This window comes from Manis javanica, chromosome 9 (genome assembly GCF_040802235.1).
Source record: "Manis javanica isolate MJ-LG chromosome 9, MJ_LKY, whole genome shotgun sequence".
Lineage (NCBI taxonomy): Eukaryota > Metazoa > Chordata > Mammalia > Pholidota > Manidae > Manis > Manis javanica.
In genome coordinates, this window is record NC_133164.1 from 60,789,716 (window position 1) to 60,808,397 (window position 18,682).

Consider the following 18,682-nt stretch of genomic DNA (forward strand, 5'->3'; position numbering starts at 1 on the left):
TTCTCTACCTGAATCACGTCTGTGTCCGCACCTTGATGAAATCATCCCTGATCCTACAGGCAGAACCTGCTGGACCTCACATCTCCACACAGGTTTCTGAGATGATCCTGTGCGCTCTGGTCTCCCTATTGTTTAGTGTTAATCTCCCTTCCTCACTTCCAGAGAGGTGGGCTTGCGGTCCTCTTGAGGCTGCCCTCAGGAATAGAAGGAGAGGGAGGGAAGGAGGTGTTTCAGAAACACGAAACTCCCTCTGTTCTTCTTCTTTTGTTGCTTTTCCTTGAGAGTCTTTGGTGTTTTTAAGTGAATCTCTCTCTCTGAAGTTTGCTTCCCTGCCACTGAGGCTATTTTGAGCACAGATCTGATGATGCTTTATATTTACCAGGAGGAAGGACCTGTGTTGCATGTCCAAGCTCCAAGATACAAAAGATGCCTCCCCTTGGCCTGTATTCCTTCCGAGTCCTTCCTGGTGCCTTTCGCATCTCTTTTTTGCCCAGTTGCTCAGGTTAAGGGAGAACCACTTCTGGATAACCAAGGTAGATGAGGGCTGCAGTCACTGCCCTCTACAGGCAGTTACCTGGTACCCGCGGGCAGTGATTGGTGTAGCCCACCCCCATTCCAGGGGCACCCCTGCCATGTTAGCTGGGGTGCTCATGGGAAGGCAATTTAGGATTCACTTATTTACATTTCTTAAGGGTTTGCTGAACATGGTTCTTCTGACTCAGTCCTGCCAATTAAATCTCAGATGACCTTGAAAGTTGTCAGGTGTGCATAGCAAGTATACACAGATGAGCAGTCAGCTTTGTGTGACCTTAAGCCTTCCTGGGACAAGCACAGTGTCTAAGTCCAGTATGAGCTGAAGGTCTTAAGTGCCTGCTCCTAAAATTATCTCCACCCTATCTCTGTGGCCTGCTGCCAGAACCCTTCCAGCAGTGGGATCCTTCTGGGTGTGGAGCCCTCTGAACTTTGAGACCACCTGGCTCTCTCCTATATTGTTTTGTCTGTTGTGCTCCTGAGCCCATGCAATGTATGCAGCAGTGTTTTTATTTACTGTTTGGTCTGCCGGTTGGGGACACAGATGTGTGTTCCAGGATCTGAATGGTTTAACAAACTCAACTGAAGAGCAAGGTCTTTCTCAATTGGAGAAAATTTGCACTGTTGCCTTATTATTAAAATTAGCATCCCATTATTTGATAAGCATTTATAAACTATTTTTGTGCATTGACCATCTTGGTCTGTCTTACATTATGTCTCAGACATAGACTGGTGGAGTTATCTGGAGTTTGTTGGTGAATGAGAGGCAGCCTATGTGGTCAGCCAGAGCCTAGTTCAAATCCAAACTCTGCCCTTCTCACATCTAGTGTGTGCCCCTGAGGAAGTCAGTTAATGTTTTTGAACCACAGATTCTTCAATAAAGACAAAGCAACTACCTCAGAATGGCTGCTGGGAGGGTTAATTAAAGAAATGAACATTGAGGAGAACCAGTGCAGGCTCTGGCATGGAGCTGGTCCCAGGGACACCAGGACCAGGCCACCCTGAGCATGCACACAGCACATGAGTGCACATGCATGCAGTGTGAGTCACTGTGGAACAGAGCCTAGGATCACAGACTTGTAGCCCTGACCCTGCTGTCTGAATTGCTGACCTGCTCTGGAACTATGCTGCTTTTCAAAAATAACATCCAGAAACATGACTGGGAAACTTTAGTGAAAAGAGGATTATTGCTGGAGACACTTGTTTGCCTTGGAGCTGTTTTCCTGGAGTGTTATTACCCAGTCAGGGTGCTGCAATGGGCCACGAACATTTTTAGGGTTCCATGGCGTCACAACTGTTGATTTTGCTAATAGGGTAAACAAACCTTCTTGGACATCATAAATAGCAGAAGCTATGCTTTCCTTCTCATTTCCTAAGCAGGCAAAGGTATTTAAAGCTGGAAGGAACTGAGCCCTGAGCTTAATACTGTTATAGACCTGAAAAGAAACTGTACAAAGAGACAGAAAACTGAAATCAGCCCAGTAGTAGGCCCAGAGATTGGTTTACCTTGAGTGGCTTCTGGAAATAATTGTTGTTGGTGGCAGCCTGCATGATGTTCTGTGAAAGCAAAGTGTGTGTGTAGTTACAAAGCACCTGATGGAAATTTCATATTGTTTTCCCTTAAGATCAGAAGGAGGACCATCAGAGCTTACAGGTAGACTTACTGACGTTTAAGCTGAAGTGGATCACACCAGTGCTTTTTCAGAGGACAAAGAGAAGCCCAAAGAGGTTTAGTTCAAGTTTCAGATGCTACCTAGGGCAAAGGATTCAACTCCCTGAAACCTCCAGAGTGTGAGAAGCAATGGTAGGTGACATTCATGTGTGCTTCTCTGTATTTTCTGTTTTCTATAATCAGCAGGTATTACTCTTGTAATTGAAGGTATTATTAGATAAAGCATAAATTAAATTTTCTTAGAATATAAACATCCATTGTATGACATCAGTCCTGAGATTTTAATGGGCAGATAGTTCAGTCCTTTCAGGTTCCTCAGAAAGTCCTCGTCTAGGAGAAGAGGGTAGAGTCAGTGTCATGCCCATGGTGGTCTTGGCTCACTGCCATGACAGCACAGCTCCATGGACTCTGGAGACAGACTGGGGGAGGATGGCTCCAGACCTGCTCCCCAGGACTCATCACCTCTTCATCACACTGTGGGGCTACCCACTGCTGTGCTTGTTCACGTGAGACAGACACCTGGAGCCCAAGAGCTCTGGTTTATAAATACAGAAGGGAAGGGGGCTCTTCGGAGGCCTTGCTCTGTAATATCCACGTTAAATGTAAATGAATCCTTTTGGTGGAACCAAAAATCAGACTGAAACCTTACTTGAAATATAGGAAAATATGAATTTGATTAAATGTCAGCTTTTAAAGATTATAAACTATTCAGTGACCCTACATATCCAGTGCTCAAAGAGAATGGTTCTGTATAATCTTGTCTTATCCTGTTGGGATTTGTTAATGGCCTTCTCTTTCATGGACTGGTGTGGTTAGTACCAGAAGTAATTTTGGTTGTTCTTTTGTGTGACTTCCATGTGGCAGTGCACCATGAATAGTGGTGCTTGTCACCTACAAAATGTGTCACAGGACCACAGCCAATCCCAGTAACACTAGAGGGTCAGGAAAAAGGTAGAAGATGTCATGGAGCTCAGAAAGGTCATTTATCACACCAGGGCACACAGTGAGTGCCTATGTGTTCAGGTCATAGTGGAGTTGAGGTATTAAGAAGTGACACCTGTAAATGATAACCTGTAAGCCCATCAAGCAAGAAAGGTGTTATGAAGACCCCAACAGGTGAGAGTCCATTGGCTTCATCTGGAGAGTCATAGTACTGGAAGCACCTTAAACCCAAAGGTGAGATGGGGTTGTTTAGCAGCAGTATGGAAGGACGGGGTTCTGGTTCAGTCACTAGAATGGAGCCACAAACCCATTGCTTCCCCTTCTGGGCCTCAGGAAAATCCCCACCTGTGAAATGAGGCCTTTCAGGGTTAGGGTTCATGGGGTAGCCTCTGTCATTCTGTCTGGGACTTAGTAGGGGCTGAGCTTGTGAAAACCAACAACAGTTGAGGCAGAGAAAGAAGGTTTACATGCACAGATGGAGAGGTGAGTATAATTTTTATCCAATTGTAGAGAAACTGAAAAGTTCCTATGGCCAGGATTCTCACCTGGCCCTGGTTGGCTTACCCACTGCACACATGTGGGCAATATGTTATTATTGACTCCATGTAAAAAGAGCTCCACCCAGTGCTCTGGGCTGCACAGCTGCAGGAGAGCAGAGGCTGGAGTAGCGGCAGTGCTGAGGACAGAGACGGAGACAGCTGCAGGGGCAGAGAGGCCAGAGGCAAAGACACATGCAGACTTGCTGAGGCAGACAGGATTCTAGCGCTTGACCTGCCACTGTGGCAATAAATTTGGGTGTAAACACTTTATGAATAAAGTGAAGGTTCCTACGGCCAGGGTCCTCACCTGAACCTAAACTACTTGATGATATAACTGGCCAGCTGCTAGGCTACTGCTTCCACACCCATAGGCCACACGCTGGTTTTGACTGAGCCACTCTGAGCGCTCTGGGCAGAGGCAGAGATGAAGGAGGACTGCAGACCTGCAGACTGTTGGACGCAGACATGATTCTAGTGCTTGACCTGTCATTGGGAGAACAAGCCAGGTAATAAACCCTTTTACCCTAAGAACATTCCATTGTTATTTCTTGGTCTCACAAGTGAACTTGCCTGGGCTGAAACTCAGTGGCAAGACACCGATGTTCATAACTCATCAGGTGGAAAGCCAAGGAATGAGGGAATGGGAGTCAGTGAGGAAAGCTCTGTGGAAGAATCTTATCCCCCACCCACCACTTAATTCCTGTTTGTGCTCGAGAGTCATTTGTCTTACAGTGAAATAGCTCAACAGTAAATGGCTGAAGACGGTTATTTTTTTTTCAATACCACAAACCCCAGCACAGTTTGATGTAACTGAATAATGTTGGGTTTACTCAGCTTTCTGGACAAAATTTATAAACTGTTGTCACACCTGAAGAGGGCATGTGCTCATTGTGGTTTGTAGGTTTCTTGCCAATGGGTTTCAGCTGCAGACAAGTTCACTATGGATTCAATAAGACCAAAGAAATGATAGTGGAACATTCTTGGGGCGAAAGGTTTATACCCAACTTTATTCCCATGGTGGCAGGTCAGTCATTAGAATCCCATCCACTCAGAGTGAGTCTGCACGCAGCAAACCAGTCTCTGCCTCTGGGCCTCTTTAGCCATCTCAGTCTCTGTCCTTGGGGCTGCCACCACTCCAGTCTCATCTCTGCTCTCCTGCAGCCGTGCCACTGTGTCTCCCAGAACACTGAGCGGAGCTCTTTATATAGAACCAGTAGCAACATATTGCCGACACATGTGTAGTGAGCTAGCCAACCAGGGCCAGGTAAGAATCCTGGCCCCAGGAACCTTCACATTATCCACAGTAGGTCAGTGTGGTAAGCACTTAATCTGAGCTGGTTAGGCATGACGCTGTCCAAGTGTCCCCGGTCGCCACCACACTGCTCCCCTGACTTAGTGAAAGCCAGCAGGGTGGCATCCGTTTGCTCGTGGGTTCACCCCAGGGACTCTGAGGCAGCAGGAAAGCTTGAAATCACATAGGGGAGAGTGAGCTGACTTAGAGGGACAGCGTTCCTACATTTCTCTTGATGGAGGCATCTTCTCTTGAGTTTCTACCACTTAAAATGACACTGGAAATTTGCATTGCTGAGGTAAAGCTATGCAGCTCTTGACATTTTTTTGTGTGCTGTCTTGAAATTTATTGATACTCAATAAGATTACAACAGGCCCAGATGTCGGCGTTTACAGTTCTCATGCCTGTGAAAATCATGCACCTCCTTTTGCTAATCACCTTTCTGTTACTGACTTTATTTCAGTTAAGTTGTCTTTTGAGGTAAAAAGAAAAGAAATATGCAGCATTTCATCATTTACTTGAGTAACATCCATTTAGAGCACATGGTTCTTTATACGTTAAAGTTGGAATTGCAGATACTGGATTTCTTTGACAGCTTGAACTATTTTAAAAATTAACTTCCTGCACAAACTACTTGAGAGTAAGAACAGGTCTTAAACTTATTGGAAAAATCCATCCATGTCTAACAATGTGGGTATACTTTACTTAGTACTTAAGAAATATTAGATGGCATAATATAATGAATACTGATTGCTTCCATTTTACCATCTCAGAATGGGGTTTGTCTTGCCAATGGGTTTCAGCCCCGGGCAAGTTCACTATGGATTCAATGTGACCAAAGAAATTGACAGCAAAACGTTCTTGGGGTGAAAGGGTTATACCCAACTTTATCCTCACAGTGGCAACTCAGTCACTAGAATCCCATTCACTAAGAGCAAGTCTGTGTGCAGCAAGCCAGTCTCTGCCCCTGGGCCCTTCTGTCCGCACAGCTGTCCTCTGGGCTTCTCTGCACAGTCATCCTGCACAGCCATCCTCCGGGCCTCTCTGCACAATCATCCCACACAGTCGTCCTCTGGGCCTCTGTCCTCAGCACTGCTACCACTCCAGCCTCTGCTCTGCTCTCCTGCAGCCTTGCAGCCCTGCCACCATGTTGTGCCCAGAGCACTGGGCGGAGCTCTTTTTATAGAGTCAACAGCCATGTATTGCCCACAGGTGTGGAGGGCCCCAATCCTGGCCACAGGAACTCTCATTTTATCCACAGGGCTCTCTTAATTATTTCATGAGTTGTAAAGCAACTTCTTGAATTTCAGCTCCCAAAGGCAAGCAGTCTAGTTGAGTTTCACTTTGGTCATAAATTGATGTTGGTATGCATCTTACAGAGACACAGTCACATGGGTGGAGGGTTGTCAGGTTGCGATGGCACTGTGATGTTTTGGAAAAGCCTTACAAAGATGAGAAATATGTGCATCTAGGCACAGAGGGAGGTACTATGCAAGCATCTAATTTGCTGAGCTTGCTCCCTGCTGACAGTTTTTAATGCCCTGTTGATTTTATTAAACATTCATAATAAGCAGTTGGAGTTTTATTTAGGCTGAAACCATAATGAAACAGCTGTCTGTACATCTCAGAAACAATGAAATGACTCCTCACACAGTTGAAGAATCAACACTGGATGTGGGGAGCTGGTCCAAGTCACAGGCTCAGGTACAGCTTCTGGAAGGAGCTGGGGAGACTGGGTGTTTGGTCAGGGAGCTTAAAGGCATGGGTTTTTGTGTATGTCTTGTCAATGGGTTTCAGCCCCAGGCATGTTCACTATGGATTCAGTGTGACCTAAGAAATGACAGTAGAACATTCTTGGGGTGGAAGGGTTATATCCAACTGTATTTCCAGGCGGAAGGTCAGTCACTAAAATCCTGTTCTCTCAGAATGAGTCTGCATGCAGCAAGCCAGTCTCTGCCTCTGGGCCTCTCTACCTGCACAGTCGTCCTTGGGCCTTCTGCACAGTCATCCCGCACAGCCATCCTCTGGCCCTCTGTCCTCGGCACTGCCACCACTCCAGCCTCTGCTCTGCTCTCCTGCAGCCTTGCAGCCCTGACACTGTATCTCCCAGAGCACTGGACAAGGCTCTTTATACAGAGTCAATAGCAACATTTTGCCCACACATGTGTAGTGAGCTAGCCAGCCAGGGCCAGGGGAGAATCCTGGCCACAGGAACCTTCATTTTGTCAACAGTGTGTAAGATTCAAAAGACCAAATGATTCTGTTAAATTTATTTTACTCATGAGGCATTTAAACTGAACGATCTATGACTGTGTTTTTACACGTATGAAGAAAGGGAACTGTACCTGAGTATCTGAGCTGTAAGAATGAAACCTAAATAGGCTGTGGTGCTAAAAGAAGAGGTTTAAGAATCTGCAGAGTTGCTGGGAGAGAGCCTGGTGAGAATGCAGGAAGAAGTCGGGCAGCCCTGGACCCTGCTGAGCTCCCACGAACTGCACCCTGGGGAGACAGGACTGTCTTGTTTTAGTTTCAGGAATTTAACTGCCTCAGGCTTTTGTAGTTCTTGCTTTCTTGGAGCCAGCAGCAGAATAATCAAGAAAGCAAATGTTTTGCTGTCAAAACACTTGGTTCAAATTCAGACATGGCCACATTAGAAGCCAAGGAAACTTGGGAAGTTCCTTAATTTTTCTGAGCTGCATTTTTTTATATAAAATATATATTATATTACTGGCCTCATGGCTTGTTCTGAACAACTGCCATCATCCAGCTAGCATACTTTCATTCAATAAACCCTTTTTTTTTTAATGTTGGTCATGTCCACAAAGAGAAATAAGGCACAGTTGCTGTTTTCAATGGGCTTATTATCTACTTAATATAAAATTTAAAAACAGATGACTGTAAATTAGGTGAGAAATGCCAAAAAAAAAATATTTCAACAAAATGTTGTAATAGTTCTTTAGAGAGAAGGGATGGCTTCAAAAAGAGTATAAAAAAATAGAGAGCCCTGAGCAGGCAGTCACTTCAAATGTAAAAGGAAAAAGGTTCCATTCACAGAATTTCAAGATTTCTATAATGAAGTAAAAGGAAAGCTAGCATTAAGAAAATCTTCACCTGATCAGTATTATGCAAGTTGTGATGGGTGAAAACAAAATTCTGGAACCCATAATGGATCTGTGGATACATTTAATACTGGGAAGTACAAAAGTCTTGGAATAAATCAAAGCTCTCCAGTATAGAAAGTGAGTAGATTCAATTGCATTATGAAAATATGTTATAATAAGAAAAGAAATGTCCCTGAAAATACTGATAAGGAAGGTGCTAAGTGTGACAGATTAGACTGCTTTGTTGAAGTACATGTAAAGATTGAGTACTGCTGAGCAGTCTTCTGTAATATGGTCAGACAATAGACACTACATAAGGATTCACATCACCATTAGCTTAAGAAAAACCAGAGAGCCAGGAGCTGACCACCATTGAGGTGCCATAGAATACCAAGGTGGTCAGACTGAGAGCCCCTTGGGGCTACCCAGACCTAATGGTGTCCTAGAGAATCCTACAAAGGGCAAGAACCTGAGTCATGGAAGTGGTGCCCAGAGCCTGGCTCCTGACCCTAGTGTCAGCATGAGTCCCTTCCTCAGGGTCCCACCAGTGCTGGTTTCCAATTCGGCATGTCCTGTTCTTTCACTCCATTGAGCCCCCTGACGTACAGATGCTGCCTCCCTGGGCCAGGACGCTCTGGCCACACTACTCTCCAGCCACACCCTCCCTGCAGCCCTGAGCAGTATGGATGCCAGTTCTTCTCAGTCCGCGCCCAGGGACTTGGCTTCTGGATCACAAGGTGGCAGAGGACTCCGCATTTCTTGTCTTCCAGGTTCCTGGCCAGTGATTGTCTGTGTGTCTCTGAGTACCACCATCACCACCAGTGCCACTTCCTTAAACTTCTGGCAGGACCCAATTGTCTACTTAACCTCGGAGTAGTCGAGAACAAAGCAGGCTCTTTCATCCCCCTGTAAACAGCTTTGGGGCCTGCCTGATGGCGTAGCAGCGGGGTCCCACCCAGTCCTTGAAGAGTTGCACACACCTTCCCTTTTGGGCCCCAACACACATATGATTAAGTCCACTTGTTGGGTTTCCTTCTATAAAGAATCCATTTCATGTTTTGTATATGTAGAGACTCTTTTGGGTCATGCTCCTGGGCCACGTGTATTAACCTGGTAGGAAGAGTGAGTCCTGCAAGGTGGCCGAAGCCTCAGCTGTGCCAGAGAGTATGTGATGGAGCGGAGAGCAGAGAGGTGTGCCCCAAGCACTCGGGTTTGCAGGGAGAGGGTGACAGAAGAAAGGAGGTAGGTTAGAAGTAGCTGAGACTTGGTGAAGCTGGGGTTAGAAGAGTGGGCAGGACAGTATCACAGAGCACCTAACGGGAGAAGAGCTAGTGGAGGGCCCCTGGCTGAGGGCACAGGAGGAAAAAAGGGAAGAAACCTTGCGAAGCAGGCTGAGGAGACCTGGACCTCTGATGCATTTGGGTTTGTGAAGTGGGCAGAGAAGCAAAATGGGGCACCAAGAGGCCCAGTGGTGCAGCAGCCAGTGACAAGCCTGGGCAAGAAGCTGCTTCTCTGCAGTTGTCCAGAAGCCCTTTTTCATGACACCTGAGGCTGCTGCTTTGCTAGGGGAATGTAGGTGGATAGCTTCTATCATGGAAGAAGCTTCTGTTAGAATGCTTGTTGGGAGATGTTTCACTTTTTTCTCGATGCTTACATTTATGTCTTCTCTGCCTTCTATGAATTTGGAGGAGTTGTACACAATCCCTAGATCTCGACTCCCGCATCTTTGAAAGCTCAGATCCCTTTGGTCCTAGGCTGCTTTAGCCCCCAGTGAGTCATGATGCTACCCCAGCCCTGCCACATTTCTTTCCCTCTGCCCCCTCTGCACTGTGTGGTTTGGACTTTTGGTTGGTGGCCAGGTTCTCATCTTTCTTCCACCACTTCCTGATGATTGGTGGTTGGCTGTCTTTGTAGCTTCTAGGGACTTATGCTCTCTACTCCTCATCCTTCCCGGTTGTGTCCCAATGTTAGGGGGTGCTGCCCTTCTAGAAGGTACGGGGAAGGGGACAGAACCTAAAATTGGCCAGTTTCACTCTTCTTTGGCTACCCTATTGGAATATGGGCACACAGTTATTTACTGAATTTCAGTTTGGAATTGTGAATGGATTTTCTTTACCTGAGATTACTTCTCTCTTGTAAGAAATATTGAGAGTTTTCTATGCAGAAAAGGACCAAGAGTTAGGTTGAAACCAGCCATAATAATATTATTTTATTTTCTAAGTTTTCTTTTCTTTTTTATGTTGATTAGTTAATCCTTCACCATCCTTGATATATTCTTAAAGAAGGATTTGAAAAATGGTAACAGGTTAGCATTTTGTTATTCATATATTTTAGTAAATATGATGTTCTAGTTAAGTCTAAATATATGTAGACCTGGAATAGTGTTAAAGTTTTTGTCATGGGGAAATAGATGGAAATAAATTAAAAAGTCTCATAATTGGTGATTTGTTCAGTATCACTTAGCAACATCAATATTTTTGTCCACAAATAAACATCTCAATTTGGCGCATGTTGAAAATATTTGTACACTTATGTGTTGGTGACCTGTGTACACATTATCTAAGGCACAAGGATTGTTTTGGTTGTTGCTGGGTTTACGGTACTTAATTTGGGCATCTGGACACTGGTTATAGTGACAGAAAGCATCTGAAGATGTGAGAAGAGACTTTATAAAGAATAGCACTCTTAAAATATGTCTGCAAACTGTCTCTTAACAGAAAGAAATTACAAAGTTAGCAAAATCCTAAATTAAAAGTATTTATTTCTTCTAAAATAATTATTTGCATGATTTGAACAGAAGTTTTTCCCTTCAGAAGTTGAAACATTATGTTCCCTGAGTGGTGCCAGGAACAGGGGGTGATCCCATTAATAGCCATGGAACTTAATTTTAGTTTTCTGATACCTTTACTATCTAGATCTAGATCAGCTCCGACACATTGGCTAATTGCCATCCCTGCTGCTGCTAATAGTGTTTGTCTTTCATATAAAAACAATAGCCTTGCCCACCACCAGTATGCTGTGGTATGTGTTCTGAGTGGGTTGCCGTCTTTGGTGTTAATAGTGAAGGCAATCCTGATGGTCTCATGAGTGCATCGGTGACCTGAGAGCAGATCAAGTTAGCTATGCTATTCTGATTTGTAAGTGTAACTGGTATTTATTGACTGAAGTTGCCATTTGTACAACCAGTTACTGAGTGGGTCTTACCATCCAAGGCTGTCTCTGTTGAGGTGTCTCTACCTAGCTCATTTTTCACTCTTAAGTATGTTTTATTTCTTCTAATTATTCTAGTCACATAAGTGAAGTATAATCCCCTCATCCCATTTGTTGTCTGTCTTGTGCTTGAACAGGTAATAGAGTTACCTTTTTTTCCTCTTTCTTCCCTGACTCCTGGCACACAGTAGGTACTCCATACGTAAATGGTTACTGAACCGATGGATCAATGAGTGATTCATAGACAAACACAAGCATTAGAAGTGTTTTCTGTTTAGTTGTTTGCTCAACATCAATTGTCTGAACTACTAACATAATTCCCATATAGAAATATTCCAAATTATGGCCAAAATCCAAAAGTAACCCTAGTAGTAACTGAGAATGTAACAGACCAGTTACTTTTTTTTTCTAAGTCAGGAAGGCCAAAAATGTTACATAAAAGAAATGTGTATTTTGGTAGTTCCACTTCAAGCATTTAATTAAAAAATATGGCTTTAGATATGGCTTTTCCATTAATATTTCACCTTTATATGGTCAGGTCTAAACTGGAAAGGTTAATGTGTAGAAACCAAATCTACACATGAATGTCTAGACACCAACAACTCAGAGTCCAAAGATATTTTCAAATAGATCTACTAAATTTTTTTGCTACAATGAACTATTGTCCTTTAATATTATTACATACTTTAGGGAAAACTAATATTCAGGAACATTATAACAGAGTTTTAGTGCGTTGATCATTAAAAATAATACTTTAGTGAGTAATTTCCCCTTATGCATATTTTCAAAAGTTAACCGGTAATTCATGTAAATATTCCACCCCCAAGGATGAGGTGTGGGCTGTGCAGAGTGAGTGACTCCTTCTAAATGTACAGTATAAAAAAGGAGAAAAAGAGTAACTTAACAGTAGAGAATCCAGACACTGCCACAGCTGGGTGACCAGTGTTAACATCAGTAGTAATGAGTCACGTCAATAGTATATATTCTTGATCTGATGTGACAAACATGACACTCTGCCTTTGTGGTTTTTCCTCCCCCAAATCCATAACTTTATTCATGAGGGAGAAAGTCAGACAAATCCCAGTCAAGGGTAATTCTACAAACTACCTGATGGTACTTCTTAAAACTGTCAAGGTCATTAAAAACAAGGAAAGCCTGAGAAACCATCATAGTAAAGTGTAACCTAAGTGGTCATGATGGATAAATGTAATACGGTATCCTGGATGGGATCCTAGAGCAGCAAAAAGGCATTCTGTAAAAAAAAAGTAAGGAAATATAAATAATCTATGGACTTTGGTAAACTTTTCTTCTAATTCTAATCCGTAAGAGGATAGAAAAACATATAGTAGAGTCATGTTACTTGAACACTATCTTTCTGAATTAGTTTGGGATACAAATTTTAGATACAATTGCAGTAAGACAGCAATAGAGTCAGTCACAGCTTTCCTTCTCCATCCATCTCCACATATATTTTTCTTCTTGTTCTGTTTTTAGAAATTATTCACATAGATGGCTTCTGATGAAATGTGTTGATGTTCTCTTACCCATGGAATGTAATACTAGATAACTTACTGATTTTTGGGTTACTATTTTGATTTGAAGTGGTCTAGAAGACAGCAAACTATAAGTATCTAAGTTTTGTTGTGTATTTCTATGAGATATATAGCAACTGTTACCTTAGGGTACAAAGAAGTGCAAATCAGCTGGTTTCTGAGTTGAACAATTACATGATCTGTCCTAATGAGACAGGTGTGCCTCAGAGCAACTGGTTGTGATTAGACAAAGACACAGAAATAAACATTGAAATAAGTATGGAGTACATAATTGAATTAGCCTATAGATGGAGTAAAATTGGGGGTTAGATTATTATTTAGATCTTTTTGTGAGGTGTATTATTTTCTAGGAAGGTAGGTAAGTAGTTTTTTGTACATGAATTATTCTCTTCGTTCTGTTTTAACAGCTTCACCAGTGTCTTCTTTGTGGCTTCATTATTGTAGACCGAATGTGAGTCTATGTTAAGCATTAGATTTATTGATCATCCAGCATAAGGCAAATGGTAGTTTTGGAATGCATCCCTGCCCTATCTCATCAGTCACTGACTAGGCACATACTTTGCATGCTTATAAGTTGGGTAAATAAAATCTATCTCCTTTAGCATTAGTGATGCTTTTTCTAGAATCATTATGTCTGAAAACTTGACACATATAAATATGAGCAATTTATTGTCAGTTTGAATTTCTTAGATTTTTATTGTTTCCAGGTGATCAGGGAACATTTTTAGTGAGCAAAGCTAACCTCCACATGATAGGTCATTGTCATTTCTGCATGTTATCAGGGGGCCATAGGGCCTCAGTAGAATGAGCAAGTTGGAGTTGGCAGAAATTACATGTAAACTCTGCTGTCAGTGACCTTACAATCCAATGAAGACACATGATTATGGGCAGTATATGTGTCTCTTTAATCATGTGAAATATATAGGACAGGACTAAAGTGGATGCACTAGGGAAGAGTGAGGCATGGCACTTGGCTCTCCCGGAACCCAGATGGGCTTCTTCAAAAAGAGGACTGACTAATGAGCCTCGATCAGATAGCCATGTAGACAAAGCAGAAAGTAAGACTTCTGACTGAGATAGCAAGGCAGCTTCATGTCTCTTAAATATGGGTAGGTTTCCAAAGGTAGGGAATGCATTTGAGTAAAAGGAATTTCAGCCAGTAAAGAAAAACATAACAGTGGGAAAAGTTGAAATATATTGGGAAAATTCCAAAACAGGGGAGGGGATTGGTGGTAGCTGATTACCTCCTAGTCTTTGCACATCAGATCAGATCAAGGGTACACACTGTCAACGTGACTTACAACTGTTGATGCTGGCCGTGATAACCTGGCTGAGGTAGCATTTGTCAGGTTTTTCCCTGTAAAGTTACCCTTTTGTCCCTTGTCTAAAGGGAACCACCCTTTAAAGAGTGATTCATGCCTTATAAAATATAGATATTATCAATCTATTATCATGAAACGTGGCCATTCCAGACCATTCATCAAGCTTAATAAAATAATAAGCAAATACTAGACTTATGCCTATACTTTGGAAAAAATCCAAATCTAAACTTGACCTTCTCAAAACTGGTACCGGAAGGTAGTTTCCTTTAGACAAAATGTTTTATAGGCAGACAGGAAGTTAAGAAATGAGGTCAGGAATGGCATCTATGTTAGCATATGGCATGTAATAATCACTGTATAACTGTTAGCCATCATTTTTAACATCATGATCATCATCATCACTTTCACTGAATAGCACCCAGCTATCAGACACCAGTATACCCAAATTCTTGATAACAAGTCCCATTATTCCCACTTTGAATTTGATTTAGAAAACAGTTTTTGAACAGAAACAAAATGTAATCATTTTTTGAAGATAAAAGGAAGTTTCACATGTTAAAATACACTTGTCTTTTTTCAAACTGTCTCTTTAAAAGGTATTGGAGTAGGGTGCTCTGGGAAATAGACTATTGATTGCACTGTTGTCAGTTACTAAGCAACTATTGCCAAATTTATCTTCACGTTATACAACTTGTGCTTTTATCCAAGCTGGTTGAAATTCTTACCCTTGCGCAAAAATAGACCGAGGGAGGGTGTTGAGTGAGACTTAGCACAGGAATGGGCTGCACTCATACACACATCCAGTAGGTGTCACTCTGGCAGAAGAAAACAAGAATGGAAAGACTTGAAGTGGGAAGACATCCATCCATTTGAGACTAGCCCTGGCAATGGGGCAGGCACACAGAGGTCCCTGTGCTGGCCTTAGTTCATCCACTCACACTAGACTTCTCTGACCAGCAGGGGCAGGTTGTCAAGGCAATGTGGAGAGGTGTAGTCATGGAAGGCATTGTTCTGGACCCAACATTTAGGCCACTGCCAACCCAGCTTACCCATAAAGCATTAAAGCAGCAATAAAAGAAAAGCTATAATCTATGTAGGCAAAACCTGAATAAATGGACAGCACTTGTGGGCATATGGGTATCAAATTTATATTTCTAGCAAGATGAGAAGCCAAAAGATTCCCACAAGGACTTTATATGTTTCTTTCATATCAGTTAGTGTTTGTTCAGAAATGTAAAATAATTTTGATGTTAGTTAAATACATTTTAACTAAGAAAAATATATTAATAGTGTCATACATAAATTCCCAGAATATTTATGCCAGTGTTGCTTTCTATTAACAGGTGTAATTAGGACAAACATTACAAGGTCATTTAACTTACGTAATAAATGTGTATTTCTAATTCTCACAAGAGTAACTCACCCCATCCCTACCATGCCACAAGAGAAAGTCACTAATGGGCCATCTCACATGCTTGGGCAATCATGGTATAATGAAGCACATCAACTGCCTAGTTGATAGCTTTCTTATAAGGAATGTCTTGCCAATTTTCAGGAACTTAAAAGTCACTATCACTGGACATGTCATCACTACTACTACTCCAGAATGCAGTAGCAACCACGATCTGCAGGACCAAGGTGAGACTATGTTGTAGATAAAAGTAATTAATCCAGATTGTGAATCACCAATCTTCAGTGGCTGTAAAGGTCTTTCTAAGGAAAAAGAGAATCCCTACTTCCATTTTTCCTTTTCTAAATAATTGTTGACTAATTAATAACCAAGGGGTACTTCAGTACCTAGTAGGTGATTAGAACAACATCTGCCTGACTGTTGCATCACAGGGTCCTTGAAATATTACTAGCTCCTTCTGTGACTCACCCCCCTGGCCAATGAATAAATGAATGAATGGCAGAGACCTGGAATAAATGATACTTACCTTGAAATAGCATTGATAGAAAATGTCTAGATATTTAAGCCAAGTTGTTTTTATAATACATTAATTACATATCAAGTTCAATCCACTAAAAAATGTATCAGAATTAGTCTCTATTTGTCTAGAATTGGAATGTGTAAATATATATGTATGTTTATATTTCTATATACATATATTTGTATATGTGTATATGTGTGTGTGTGTGTGTATGTACATATAATCAGTTTTTCCCTCAAAGTTTAGAGACCAATATCACACTGCTTTACAGTTAGGAAACAGTTCTGGTAACAGCTCTGCAAATTGCTTTTCCAATGACCTTGATTAAATCACTTCCCTTCTCCTGGCCTCAACTTCCCCATCACAGGAGTTGTTTAGAGATCTGTGAGGCGTCTTCTACCTCAAAGATTGTGTGATTTATGAGATCACTGCATGCATTTGGACAGTGACTTAATGCTTTCTAACCAGCAGGTTCCTTCCTGTCTTCTATCTGTGAAATGCCCAGTCTGCCATTTTATTATGGACCAGGCTTGGTGTTGAGGTGCAGCAATAAGGAGTCCCCATTGCAGTCTTTTGATCTGATAGTTTTTGAGTATAGGGGTACTTTTCAGCTTTAGGTTAACTGTTAAAGAAAAAGTAGAACTCCTCAGTTCCTGTTTTTCTTTTATTTTTTTCTTTGTATGTTGTTAAAAGCAAACAGAGGAACCAGGAAATTATTTTCAGGGAATTGAAGCCCTCAGTAGGTGAGGTGATCATAAGAATGTCTCTTTACCTTTGCATCTGTCAGCGTGAGCCAGCTACTTCTCCAGAACTACTATACGTAAGGAAAACGTGTGACAGCCCAAGTGACTAAGTGTCTGGCTGCTGACTTTTTCTCTATGGCTTCTAAGTAGATGTTGGGAAGCACAGGTAACTTGGCACAGTCTCAGAACCCAAGGGCATTCTGAGTTCTTCCTTCCAGGCTGTGACTACTGTCTTAGGCAAGGCCTAGAAGAGCTCTGCGTCTTAAGTACAGAGTCTCTGTGCCAGTGGGAAGAAGTGGGGCTGAATGCCCTTCCAAAGGGCCCCTTAAGGACTTGCATTTCATAAGACCAATGGAATTCTGACTGACTTACTTAAAAAGGCAAGATTTTGAGAATAATTTTTCTCCTCATCTGTGATTTTTTTAATTTAATCTTCTCCCACAAGATGAGGTATCAGAGTTCTTCTTAGCTTGTCTGTGAAAGGATCTTAATGAGATCAAGCTTCCTATTTTGATATTAACCTTTTATGTTGAAAATTATAATTAAAGAAGACCCTGATTTCAACATCAAATGTTCAAGAAACAGAAGCTCTTGTTGGTGGGTTGATAAGAACGTAGAAACTAGAATGCAGAGCTGTGGTTGAAATTACCCATAGAAGAATCTGCAAATGAACTGTGACCTAGTCAGTACCCATAACTGTATCTCTCTTAATAAAGAAGCTTGAGGTCTATGTGGAATAAAGGAAAACAAGGAGCCTAGGCCTGAGTTTTTCACAAGCAACCGGTGTGATAGCGAAGTCTCCTAAGAGATGGGATTCTGTTTTCTCACTTGTAAATGGCTTATGATTGTGTCATATGGCCTTAGTGATATTTAAAACTTCCCAGTTTCCAGATCCTATTCCCCAGGGAATATCCCAAGAAGTCATTAGGGGCCCTATGCTATGCCTGTTCCTCAGGTTCTGTGATTGAAATTCAAAGATTTTAAGATTTTTTTTTTTACCTGAAATAAACAGGGGGACAATATGTAGATAATTAATTTTGTTTGCCCCCCCCCCCTTTTAAGTTAGCTTCTGTTACATCCTGTTGTCCTTTTCCCCTTTCTTGGTATATCACCCAGTTAGTCCCAGCTTTTAGAAAATGGAATTTTGAATATTTCTTAATGAGAAATAGATGTATACTTTATAACTCATTAAAATTTTGTACTTAACATTAAATTTTTGAGCACCATTTTTATATTGGAGTAATGCGATAATTAAGAGATTTTTCAAGAAGAGGAGTATATAAGAAAACGAATGGTTTCTGCCATGTGATCAAACTGCAGCGGAGCTACTCGAGCAGAGGAGCCATCTGTTCTAGAGCGCTTCATCACCATGGGTGGCGTTCTGGTCACAGCTCAAGAGACATGTTCAGAGAAGTCAAGGGTGCGATGATGCTCATTCACAGACACGGCCTTTATTTGATGTAGGATCTATATGAATGTTTCCTAGACCTTATGAGATATCAAGCATTAAAATGTACATTGGTTTTACTTATGTGGTCCAACATGAGGAGGACATGTGTTGCATATGAAATTAATTTTGAAACAGCTGACCCTTAAAGTTTTCCTGATTGTCAAATGCTCTGGCAATTATAAATAATCATTGTTTTATTTATCCTAGAGAAAACTTAAAAGCCAAAGGCATAGAACAATGAGTAATAGTAAGAAAGAAAAGGTTTGAAGTCCAAAATACCTGATAAGGATTATAGAGCTCTTTAATTTTACTCAACCATTTGGCATCAGAGACCTCCCTCACCCCTGGGATTGCAGAGTGATTGAGAAGTAGGTTCAGGGTCTAAATTGTGTGATCT

General features: G+C 41.8%; 1 protein-coding gene across 32 annotated transcripts in view; it reads left to right on the forward strand.

The window, feature by feature from the left end:
- The window catches only part of LDLRAD4 (low density lipoprotein receptor class A domain containing 4), a 524,574-nt gene that overhangs the window by 417,695 nt on the left and 88,197 nt on the right, over window positions 1–18,682 (forward strand). For 3 of the 32 annotated variants that reach the window (XM_073212702.1, XM_073212701.1, XM_037025633.2), the window contains exon 6: window positions 15,717–15,799. The exons of 28 other annotated variants lie outside the window; for them this stretch is intronic. The gene's annotated coding sequence lies outside the window, so the exon portion shown is untranslated. Of the gene's footprint in view, window positions 1–1,103; window positions 2,336–15,716; window positions 15,800–18,682 lie in introns of those variants that run through there. One more of the 32 variants, XM_017649547.3, reaches the window with a different exon arrangement.